This window comes from Pistacia vera, unplaced genomic scaffold, assembly GCF_008641045.1.
Source record: "Pistacia vera cultivar Batoury unplaced genomic scaffold, PisVer_v2 Contig512, whole genome shotgun sequence".
NCBI lineage: Eukaryota > Viridiplantae > Streptophyta > Magnoliopsida > Sapindales > Anacardiaceae > Pistacia > Pistacia vera.
Genome location: NW_022196349.1, coordinates 1,313,676 through 1,325,089, shown reverse-complemented (window position 1 = coordinate 1,325,089; position 11,414 = coordinate 1,313,676). Strand labels below are relative to the sequence as shown.

Below are 11,414 nucleotides of genomic sequence, written 5' to 3'. Positions count from 1 at the left end.
ACTCTCAATCAACATATGCATAATCCAAAGCAGTCACATTTGGAAGTTGCACTGAGAATTGTTAAATACGTTAAAAGTAGTCTAGGACTTGGACTTTGATGTCGTCAAAAAGCAGCATAGACTTAATAGCCTACTGTGATTCTGACTGGGCTGCATGTCTAATGAGTAGAAAATCAATTAGTGGATATTGTGTGAAGTTAGGTGAACCTCTCATATCATGGAAAACAAAAAAACAAAGCACTATGTCCAGATCATCAGCAGAAGCAGAATATAGAAGCATGGCAAGCACAACTGCAGAGATTGTTTAGCTTTTGGGACTGCTAAAAGAATTAAACCTGGAAAATATAAAGCCTGTAAAGCTTTTCTGTGACAATAAAGCTGCTCTGCAAATTGCAGCCAATCCAATGTTTCATGAGAGTACGAAACACGTTGAGATTGACTGCCACTTTGTAAGAGAAAGAATCCAAGATAAAACCTTAAGCATAGAGTATGTATGTAGTGGAGAGCAAATAGCAGATATCTTGACCAAAGGACTGGGGAGACAACAGCATGAGAAATTGGTTGCAAAACTTGGAATGAAAGATATCTACAAGATACCAACTTGAGGGGGAGTGTTGAAGGGCAAGTTGGCCAGGATTGTTACGTGGCAGCTTAGTCAACTTAAGTTTGTTAAACGCCAGAATTAGAATAATTAGTTAGAATCAGTTAGATTAGTAAGTTAGTTACTTTCTAAATAAACAGAAAAACAATGCATGTGTATATATATAAGTTGTACAGAATCACGATAATAATATGAGGAATTCTGTTCTTCTTTTCTTCAAGTTTGTTCAATAGCTTTTTCTCTCAAATCTCAACACAACCCACCTCATGCACATTTCGACATAGCCTAACCTGCATTCTCTTACATCGCTGAGTACAAGGCTGGCATTGTCCCAATCCAATACAGAAGGTTCATTTTTTCTATCTCATCATCTACATATAAAACAATAATAATTACAACATTGCCTAATCTTATAAATTACAAGTAGTTTCTAACTATTTTTACAAGTACTTTTGTTTGTCTATGTTTTAACAGAAGAATGAGGAAGGTCTTTTGAAACTAACTGCAAGAAGATAGTGCACATAATCCTGAAGCATGAAATTGAAGTTCTAACTTGTTTGACTTTTATTGCNAAATATTAGGGAGTTTGGTCTTTAGAATAAGCTTAATTGGGTTAACGATAATTGTCAATGCATAGGATTAAATTGGTGTGAAATCTATGCCCTAGGTTTAGTCATATTGATTACCTACTAAAGTGTTAATAAAAGTCTGTTTTTGTTTTGTTTCTAAGTTGTTTTATTTTTCATTGAATCATTTTGAAAATCTAATTAATCAAATAGCAATAAGATAGGTTAGTGTGATACTTGGTATTAGTAATTCCCTTGGGTTCAACATCCGTATTTTTACACTTTATTACTTGCACGATTTCGTACACTTGCGAAAGTCAACAAGTTTTTGGCACCGTTGCTGGGGAATTATTATATTATCAATATCAATACAAGCTATTTAGTTGCTAATTTGGTTTGTAATTTATTTTTATTTTTTATTTTTTTATTTTTTTATTTTTTTATTTTTTTATTTTTTTATTTTAGTGCTTTAATTTTTATTTCTGTATTTTTAGTGTTGGACTGTACAGAGGAGTTAGGTTTAATGGAAGATACAAGAGGAGAAGAAGTTCAAAGGGCACTTAAGGATTACTCAAGACTTACAGTTGAGGGATGTGCTCCTAGTATTAGGAGACCACCGATTCAAGCAAATACCTTCGAGATAAAGCCAGACATTATTCAGATGATACAATATTCGATTCAATTCACAAGGTTGTCTAGCAATGATCCTAATTTACATATTGCAAATTTTCTGGAGCTATGCGATACATTCCGACATAATGGGGTATCTGATGATGCAATTAGGTTAAGGCTTTTCCCATTCTCTATTCGGGATAAAGCTAAGGCTTGGTTAATTTCTCTACCACCCAGAAGCATCACTACTTGGAATGAGTTAGTTCAAGTGTTCCTTGCGAAGTATTTTCCGCTGATTAAGTCTGCCAAGATGAGGAGTGACATCACAAATTTTTTCCAGCAAGATATGGAGTCACTTTATGAAGCTTGGGAGAGATATAAGGATCTCTTATGGAGGTGTCCTCACCATGGGTTACCAATATGTTCGCAAATGCAAACATTTTACAATGGGTTAATGCCAACTATACAAGCCATGGTAGATGCTGCACGTGGGGGACCCTTGAATAACAAAACACCAGAGGAAGCCTATAATTTGATTGAAGTGATGGCAAGCAATAACTACATGAGGCCTTCAGAGAGAAATTCAACAAGGAAAGCAGCGGGAGTGCACGAAGTTGATGGCTACACCGCGTTGGCTACTCAACTTTCAACCATCCAAAAGTAATTAGGAGTTGCCCTAAAGGTAAATGCTATTGAAACTCGTTCTCTAACTTGTGAATTTTGTGCAGGGAATCATTTTTCAAGAGATTGTCAAGTAAGGAATCCATTTGCTCCACCTCAACAAGCAAATTATGTCAACAATTACTCCAGCATGGCGAAACCACTCGAACTTTTCATGGAGCAACAACAATGAGCAAAAACAAGCTCATGTTTTTCAACCTTAAGAGCCAAAATCTAATTTAGAGAATGTGTTGACCAAGTTCATTGAAGAGACAAGCAAGAGGTTTGAGAAGACTGACGTCCTAGTTCAAAATTAATCAGCCTCTATTAGGAACCTTGAGACTCAAATTGGGCAGATCCATAATATTTTAGTGGGAAGAGTTCAAGGAACGTTGCCAAGTGATACCGAGAAAAATCCAAAGGAGCAACTCAATGCCATCATGTTGAGAAGTGGCAAGGAGCTACAAGAATCAAGAAAAACTGAAGAAACTGAGGAAAAAACTGAAGACATGAAATTGGACAGAACCAACAATGCCTAGGCACAAAATCCAGAATGAAGAATGCCTCAACACAATGCCTAGGCACAAAACTAAAACTTAAGAACAAAGCCCAAGATGTGAAGAAAGATGAAGCCTCTCTTCCGTATCCTCATAGACTACAGAAACAAAGATTGGACAAGCAATTTGGTAAGTTCATGGATATGTTTATAAGCTTATACATAAATGTTCCTTTTGTAGATATGTTGGAGCAAATGCCGAAGTATGCCAAGTTCTTAAAGGAGATCCTTACACACAAAAGGCGATTTGGAGAACATGAGACGGTGATGCTTACGGAAGAGTGTAATGCATTGCTATTGAAGAAACTACCACAAAAGCTTAGAGATCCAGGGAGTTTCACAATTCCTTGCACAATAGGTAGTGTCCATTTTGATAAGGTTTTATGTGATCTAGGTGCTAGTGTAAATCTGATGCCATTTTCAATTTATAAGAAACTAGGCCTAGGAGAAGTAAAACCAACCACTGTTCATCTTCAATTAGCAGATAGATCTATAAAATATCCTAGGGGAGTAGTAGAGGATGTCTTAATAAAAGTAGAGAAATTGATTTTCTCGGTAGACTTCATTGTGCTTGACATGGAGGAAGATCAGGATGTGCCTCTAATTTGAGGAAGATCTTTTCTAGCTACGGGTAAGACTTTGATAGATGTCCACCAACGAAAGTTAATCTTAAGAGTAGAGGATAAACAAGTAGAATTTAATGTGTTTGATGCCATGAAGTACCCATCTGAGGGAGATACTTGTTTCGAAATTAGTGTCCTTGACGATATCATTGCCAAAACCATAGAAGAAAATTACCCAAGCTCCCCCTTAGAGAATTGTCTAGTTAACGCTAGGACAAACAAAGATGAAGTGGATCGAGAAAAGTTGAAAGGATGTCTAAGCTTCTTAAATGATTTACCATCAATTGAAGTTCCATGTACCAAGACATAACATGAAATCAATGCGGTAGAGAGCCATTCCAACTCATCGACAAAGGATCCCCCAAAACTCGAACTCAAACAACTTCCATCTCACTTAAGGTATGCATTTTTAGAAAATTCAAAGTTTTATCCTGTTATTATTAATGCTTCTTTGAGTGATGTAGAGGAAGAAAAGCTATTGAGGGTGCTGCGGACCTACAAGTCTTCAATCGGATGGACAATTATAGACATCAAAGGCAAGAATGCAAGAAGTGGTTATGAAAGTTACAAGCCGACGGTGCAACCACAAAGAAGACTCAATCCAACAATGCAAGAAGTGGTTATGAAAGAAGTTTTAAAGTTGTTGGATGTGGGGATCATTTACCCAATTTCTAATAGGGCGTGGGTGAGTCTGGTCCAAGTTGTACCGAAGAAGGGAGGAATGATTGCAGTGCAAAATGAAAATAATGAACTCATTCCAACGAGAACGGTTACGGGGTGGCGAGTGTGCATTGATTATCGGAAGCTTAACTCTGCAACACGCAAAGATCACTTCCCACTACCATTCATAGATCAAATGTTGGAGAGGTTAGTAGGCCAAGAATTCTATTACTTCCTTGATGGATACTCAGGGTACAATCAAATAGCAATAGCGCCAGAAGATCAAGAGAAAACTACATTCACGTGTCCATATGGAGCATTTGCCTATCGACGAATGCCGTTCGGATTATGCAATGCTCCAGCCACTTTTCAACGTTGCATGATGTCCATCTTCTCGGATATGGTGGAGAAGTCCATTGAAATTTTCATGGACGATTTTTCTGTTTTTGGTAGTTCTTTTGATACTTGTTTATCTAATTTGGCTTTTGTTTTGTAGCGATGTGTGGAAACCAATTTAGTTTTGAATTGGGAGAAGTATCACTTCGTGGTACAAGAAGGAATCGTGCTAGGGCATAAAATATCTAGCAAGGGAATTGAGGTAGATCGAGCAAAAGTAGAAGTCATTGAGAAACTACCGCCTCCTAATTCCGTAAAAGTCGTTCGAAGTTTCCTTGGACACGCTGGCTTCTATAGGAGATTTATCCAGGATTTTTCTAAAATCTCTAAACCTCTTTGTGATTTGTTAGGTAAGGATGCATCTTTTAATTTCACTAAAGAGTGTTTAGAAGCATTTGAATGTCTAAAAGCTAAATTGATATATGTTCCTATAATTGTTGTGCCCAATTAGGAACTACCTTTTGAATTGATGTGTGATGCTAGTGACTATGCAATAGGTGCTGTGTTAAGGCAACGAAAATGTAGAATATTGCATGTCATTTACTATGCTAGTAGGACATTGACGGGACCACAACTAAATTATGCCACAATGGAGAAAGAGTTTTTAGCAGTTGTTTTTGCAATTGACAAGTTTTGTTCTTATTTGTTAGGTACAAAGGTCATTGTACACACCAACCATTCTGCTTTGAAGTACCTCCTAGCAAATAAAGACTCCAAGCCAAGATTGCTTAGATGGGTATTACTTCTTCAAGAGTTTGACTTGGAAATTCAAGACAAGAAGGGAACCGAGAATCAAGTGGCGGACCATCTATCTCGTTTGGAGATAAGGGAAGAAGATCAAAGGAACGAAAAGCCAATTAATGAACACTTCTCGGATGAGCAATATTTGCAGTGCAAGATGGACCGTGGTTTGCCGACATCGCCAATTACTTAGGAAAGAATGTGTTACCTCCCGGAATGACATACCAAATGAGGAAGAGATTTTTTTCGGACTTGAAGTATTACTTTTGGGAGGATCCGTTCTTGTACAAGTAATGTGCTGATCAAATGATAAGGAGATGTGTCCTGGAGGAAGAGATGGAAAACATACTTAGACATTGCCATTCTTTGGAGGTCGGACGACATTTTGGAGCAACACAGATGGCCGCCAAAGTTCTTTAATTAGGATTTTTCTGGCCCACTCTCTTTAAAGATGCATATAATTATGTTTTAACTTGTGATGCATGTCGAAGGGCTGGGAATATTTCTAGGAAAAATGAAATGCCTCTTAGTAATATTTTAGAAGTAGATATATTTGATGTGTGGGGCATAGATTTCGTGGGACCTTTTCCATCTTCTTTTTCTAACCGTTTCATTCTTGTGGCTGTAGATTATGTCTCAAAATGGGTGGAAGCCATAGCACTACCAACCAACGATGCTCGTGTCATGGTGAAGTTCATAAAGAAGAACATTTTCTCAAGGTTCGGCACACCTAGAGCTATCATAAGTGATGAGGGATCTCACTTTTGTAACCAACAATTTGAGACTTTGTTGAGTAAGTATGGAGTTACACATCGAGTTGTGACACCATATCATCCGCAAACAAGTGGGTGAGTAGAGGTGTCTAATCGGGAGTTAAAGAGAATCCTAGAGAAAACAGTAAACTCCTCTCGGAAAGATTGGACCACGAAGCTTAACGACGCACTATGGGCATATAGAACGGCATTCAAAACACCAATAGGAATGTTAATATATAGATTGGTATATGGGAAAGCATGCCACCTCCCAGTTGAGTTAGAGCATAGATCATATTGGGCTATGAAGTTTCTGAACTTTGATCCAAAATTAGCGGGAGCGAAGAGGTTGTTACAACTTAATGAAATGGAGGAGTTTTGCAACAATGCATATGAGAGTGCTTTGATGTATAAGGAGAAGACTAAGAAATGGCATGATAAGCACATCGTCAAAAAGGAGTTTAGAGTAGGTGAGAAAGTATTATTATTCAACTCTAGACTATGACTTTTTCTGGGAAAGTTACGCTCAAGGTGGTCCAGACTGTTCATTGTGAGCAAAGTTTTCCCACATGGGGCTATCGAAGTTCATCATCCCGAAAAAGGAACATTCAAGGTAAATGGGCAAAGATTGAAACCCTATATTGAAAATAGATGGAAGCTGAAAGGGTCTCGATTTCTCTCCATGAACCTAAGTGAGGATGAGGAAACGTCAAGCTACGGACGATAATTAAGCGTTTCTTGAGAGGCAACCCAAGTTCTTTTTACTCTATTTCATTAATTTTATTATTTATTATTTATTTTTTACTTTGTTGTATTCTTATGTTTGATCATTATTTTGTTTCGTTGTCATAGTATTCTAACCAAGACGTTTTTGGATTGTTTTGTAGGGAACAAGTAAAGAAGGTGAAAAAAAAAAACTGTGCCGCGACATAATGCCGCAACATTGAGCATTCTGCCTTTTTAACTAATTGTTGGGCAAACAGAGGCACACCACGAAAAAAAAAATGTCAAATTAATTGTTTAGCAATTAATGCTTGTCCCCACCTCCTTCTTCTTTCTTTGCACTTTCCTTCACAACTTTTATTCTCCAATTAATGCTTATCCCCACCTCCTTCTTTCTTTGCACTTTCCTTTACAATTTTTATTCTCCATTTTCTTCCCACGTAAATCATCAAGCACTCAGCCTTTCTTTTCACTTTGACATCTCTCAAACATTATTTTACAGGATTAGAGAAGCAAATTCAACGCATTATCCCTTGGTGGAGTTAGGGTTGCGAAATTGGGGATTTTAATTTCAAGGCAAATTCGTTGGATTCTTGTGTGAGAAAGATTTAACCCAACACAAAGAGGCCCAAAGTTTGTTTTTGCTGAATAGAAATAACATGCACGTTTGGCACGAAGCACAATATTCATGGGTACATTTCCTACCTCATTATTGCAAATGAAGGGTAAGTTCCTCTTTTATTTCATTTTAAACATTGAGGACAATGTTCATGTTAAAGGTTTGGGGTAGGAGGTTTATCTTTTGAATACAATATAGGTGAACAACGTTTTTATAGTTTTTTATATATGTGTGAATTTTTTTTTAGTGATTTTAAGACGTGGTGTTTTTATTTTTGGAACCAATACACATGTCAATGATAGGACTATGATAGTGAGATACATGTAACTTTGAGAAGACATTAATTGTTGTGCAGCGTAAGGATGTTAGTAGGTGTCAATTGCATCTAGTGTACGACTCTCTTGGGAATGGATTTGATTGGTTGGATAATTCGGAAATTTAGAGATGTTTTATGTGTATTTTTATGGGCAATAAATTTTTTGTGAAAATTGTGCATAAACTCTAGAACTCATTTGATATCCTAGAATCCGCATTGCTTAGGATATGATTTAGGCAATTTTCTTTGGAACGATTGAGCCTTTCAAGCCAACCTATATTACTTTATCTCTAGTTAACCCTTTGAGCCTATTATTATACACTTGGTAAGCCTTATTTTTTTTGTTATAAACCTACTATATCTCACCTTGACGATGAAGCCTAAAACACTTTTCGACCCATCTTATTGTGAGAGACTTAATTTAAGGTGACCTTATAAGAAAAACTCATGAAAAGAAGTGTGGTAGAAGAAAATAAACATATCTTGTGGACCACAACCTGAGTATGTGCAATGAGATAGGTTGGGGGTTGTGAAAAGAAATAAAAAATGATTGTAGAAGCAGGTGGGGGTAGACAAATTTTTTTTTTTTTTTTTTAATGAGTTACTATCTTGCTGGAAAAAAAAAAAAAAAAGGCAAAAAGAAAGAAAAAAAAAAAAACTTTTAAAAAAATTTGTAGAAAAATAGGAAGAATTAGCTTGGGAGAAGAACTTGAAATGAGGTACATTACATGAGGGTTTTTTCTGATGTTGGAAGGAAGAGTTCAATCAATCTGAAAGGGTAAAGGGTGAATGAGAAGGGAAGCAAGAAAGAGATTGTTCATGGTCATTTACTGTAAAATTTTAAGTCTCTCACATTTTGTTAAAAATTCCTTTCCGTTCTTTCATAAACCATTACCCTAGCCTAACGTTACAATCATGATAAAGACCTAATGATCCGAGGTGGTGATTGGATTCTACATTAGTGGAGAGTGGTTTGAAAACTAAGCCCATGGAGTTTGATTGCACAATTTTATTGTTTTTTTTTTTTTTCCTTTGAGAAAAAACTCTTGTGAGATCAAATTTCTTTGCCTATGAATGTTATGCATAAAATCATCTGAGTTTTTGGATAATGGTTTGTGGTTGATTTTATGAGAGGGTCTATAACAAAAGTGTAATTGATATTTGCTTATTCTTTATATTCACATGACGTTAATTATTCGATTTGTGCATGTAGACACAATTTTTGAGACAATTATATGTATTGATCCTAAAAATTTTTATTTCCGTTTTTTTAGTTTTGAGTCTAGGTAGGTTCGGTTTGGATGTTTGTGGGTATCATCGCTGGAAACCCTCACGAGACTACAACTCGTCCAACTAGGGTCACCTAGGGGTTTAAAGGCTTGTTGCATATGCTAAATGCAATCGAGTCAATCTACGAAAGTGACTTAGGATAGTTTAGATATAGGTTTTCATTGTTTGTTTTATTTTCAAGCTTAAAGACATGTTTTATCGCTTAATTTTCTAGGGACTAGCAAGAAGCTGGTTGGGGGTTGTGATAAAAGCTTGAAAACACATATTTTGTTAGTGATTCAATTAGATTATTTGTGGAAAAATGTGTTTAATTTGTGAAATTTAACTTAATTATTTCATAATTGTCTTTTATGGGATCATGGGTATGTTTCGAGTGTTTTCAGGTTCTTAAAGATGATATTCAGATGAAGGTTATATCGACGATGGAATGTGGGATGACAAGAATCAAATGGTCCGTGATTCGGAGCTGAAACGAAGAAGTTAGGGCGATATGAAGTTAAAGTGAAAATCCTTGAAAACGCTCCAGTTTTGAATGTGCGACAATAATTTGACAATAACTTGAGCTGTAGATCTTGGATTGAGATGATTCTTGAACCGTTGGAATGCTGAATCAAAGGGCTACAATTAATATGCACTTGACAAGATTCGAACGTTATCAAGCTAAAAAACCACCATATTTTCAAGATTGCAAGTTCTGGGGTAGAATCAACTATGCCTAGGCACAGTGCTGCGGCACAACTGCGATTTTGGACCTTTTTACATTAAATTTATGACGTGTATTTCCTGTTTTAAGAGTTCTAAAGTGATTAGGATAGTGGAAACCATAACCCTGAAACCCTAGGAGTATAAACAGATGTCTTTAGCTGATTTTTAGGAGGAGGAATGTTAGAGTCATGAAAGTGACTCTATTTTGGTGATAAAAATACCCCATGTGTGATTAAATTGAAGTATATTAAGACAATTAAAGAATTGATGAATTTATTCACAAAAATCGCTTCCTAATATTTTTCTTATGAATTTAACATGTTTGGAATGATTTTGGAAAGTATATGAGTTGATATTAGGTTGTGGTTTATGGATTAAGGGTGATTTTGTCTCATTTATGTTGTTTAGGGGGTAAAATGTCATGTTTTAAGGGGTAAAATGTCATGTTTTAAGGGGCTGATTTTGTCACTTTTCAATTGTGTAGGGACCAAACTGATATTTTGCAATTTGTTCTAGAAAAGAAAAACGAAGTTCACGTGAAAAAGGAGGCGATGTTCATCATCTTTTCCGGCGACCCTTCGCCTTCCATTTCCGGCGACCTCCGACGACTCTTTAGCTTCCTCGTGCACAGATCGTCGTCATCTCATCATCCCGGACCACCACCGCGAATCACGGAATGCAGCCGCAGCGTTTCGTCTTCCACCACCGTGACTGTTCGTCTTCCAGGCCAGTTTTGACTATTTTTTGGCGATGTTTTAGCTCCCCAAGAGTCGATCTTCCTTCCCCACGGCCGGATCTACACTTCCCTAGCTTCAGCCGCCACAACAACCGCCGGAATCCACCAAATCGCCGTCACGCCTCTTCATCTTCCAGGCCAGATCTTGCTCATTTCTGGCGACTTCTCACCTCCCCAGGACCTGATCTAAACTTCTCATCACCAGAGCTTTCCATCGGTACCTTCGGATCCCATTTTCGCCACCGTTTTTCGGAAGACCTATCGGAAAATTAACGTTTTCCAACGAAGTGCGGCTGTTCGTATTCCGGGCTATCCGTTGGTCGTTTTCTCCCCTTCTTCGCATCATATCGCTAACGGTTACCTCTTCTCCGCCATGATCAGCTCCGTTTCCACTGTTTCAGCCTCCGTCATCACCACCATGAGCGGCTAAGTTCTCGGTTGTCTATTACGGTGTAGGCGAGATCGAGATTGACTCCATTGATCTCCTCATTAGCTCTCAACTAGTTGGATTAGCCCGAATTTGGACATTTTGTTAAGTTTCTTGTATTCAAATTATATTTGTTTTCGTTTCAGTTTGTTTGCGATGCTTTAATATTATTCTGATGCTCGACGTGTTGAATTGATAATGTCCATTGAGAACGTTTATTGATATATAACTTTTCGCATAATTAAATGTCGATGCATTTATTGTGTAATTAGTTGATTGGATGATACAGGTTGATAGGTTGTACTTGTTAACGTTGTACCAACTAGTGGTGTTTAAGGGTTTAGCGTTTTTCGGTTAGTCAATGATAGTCTTTAACCAATCGATCTGTAACTAAGACGACGGGGAGACAGGATAGATTATGCCTAGATTGC

General features: G+C 37.1%; 1 non-coding gene across 1 annotated transcript; it reads right to left on the bottom strand.

Moving 5' to 3' along the window:
- Positions 1–2,086: 2,086 nt before the first annotated feature.
- LOC116106396 lies at positions 2,087–2,193 on the bottom strand. The gene has a single exon (XR_004124312.1). It is a non-coding gene; the product is annotated as a small nucleolar RNA R71 (small nucleolar RNA).
- Between the last annotated feature and the right edge of the window lie 9,221 nt (positions 2,194–11,414).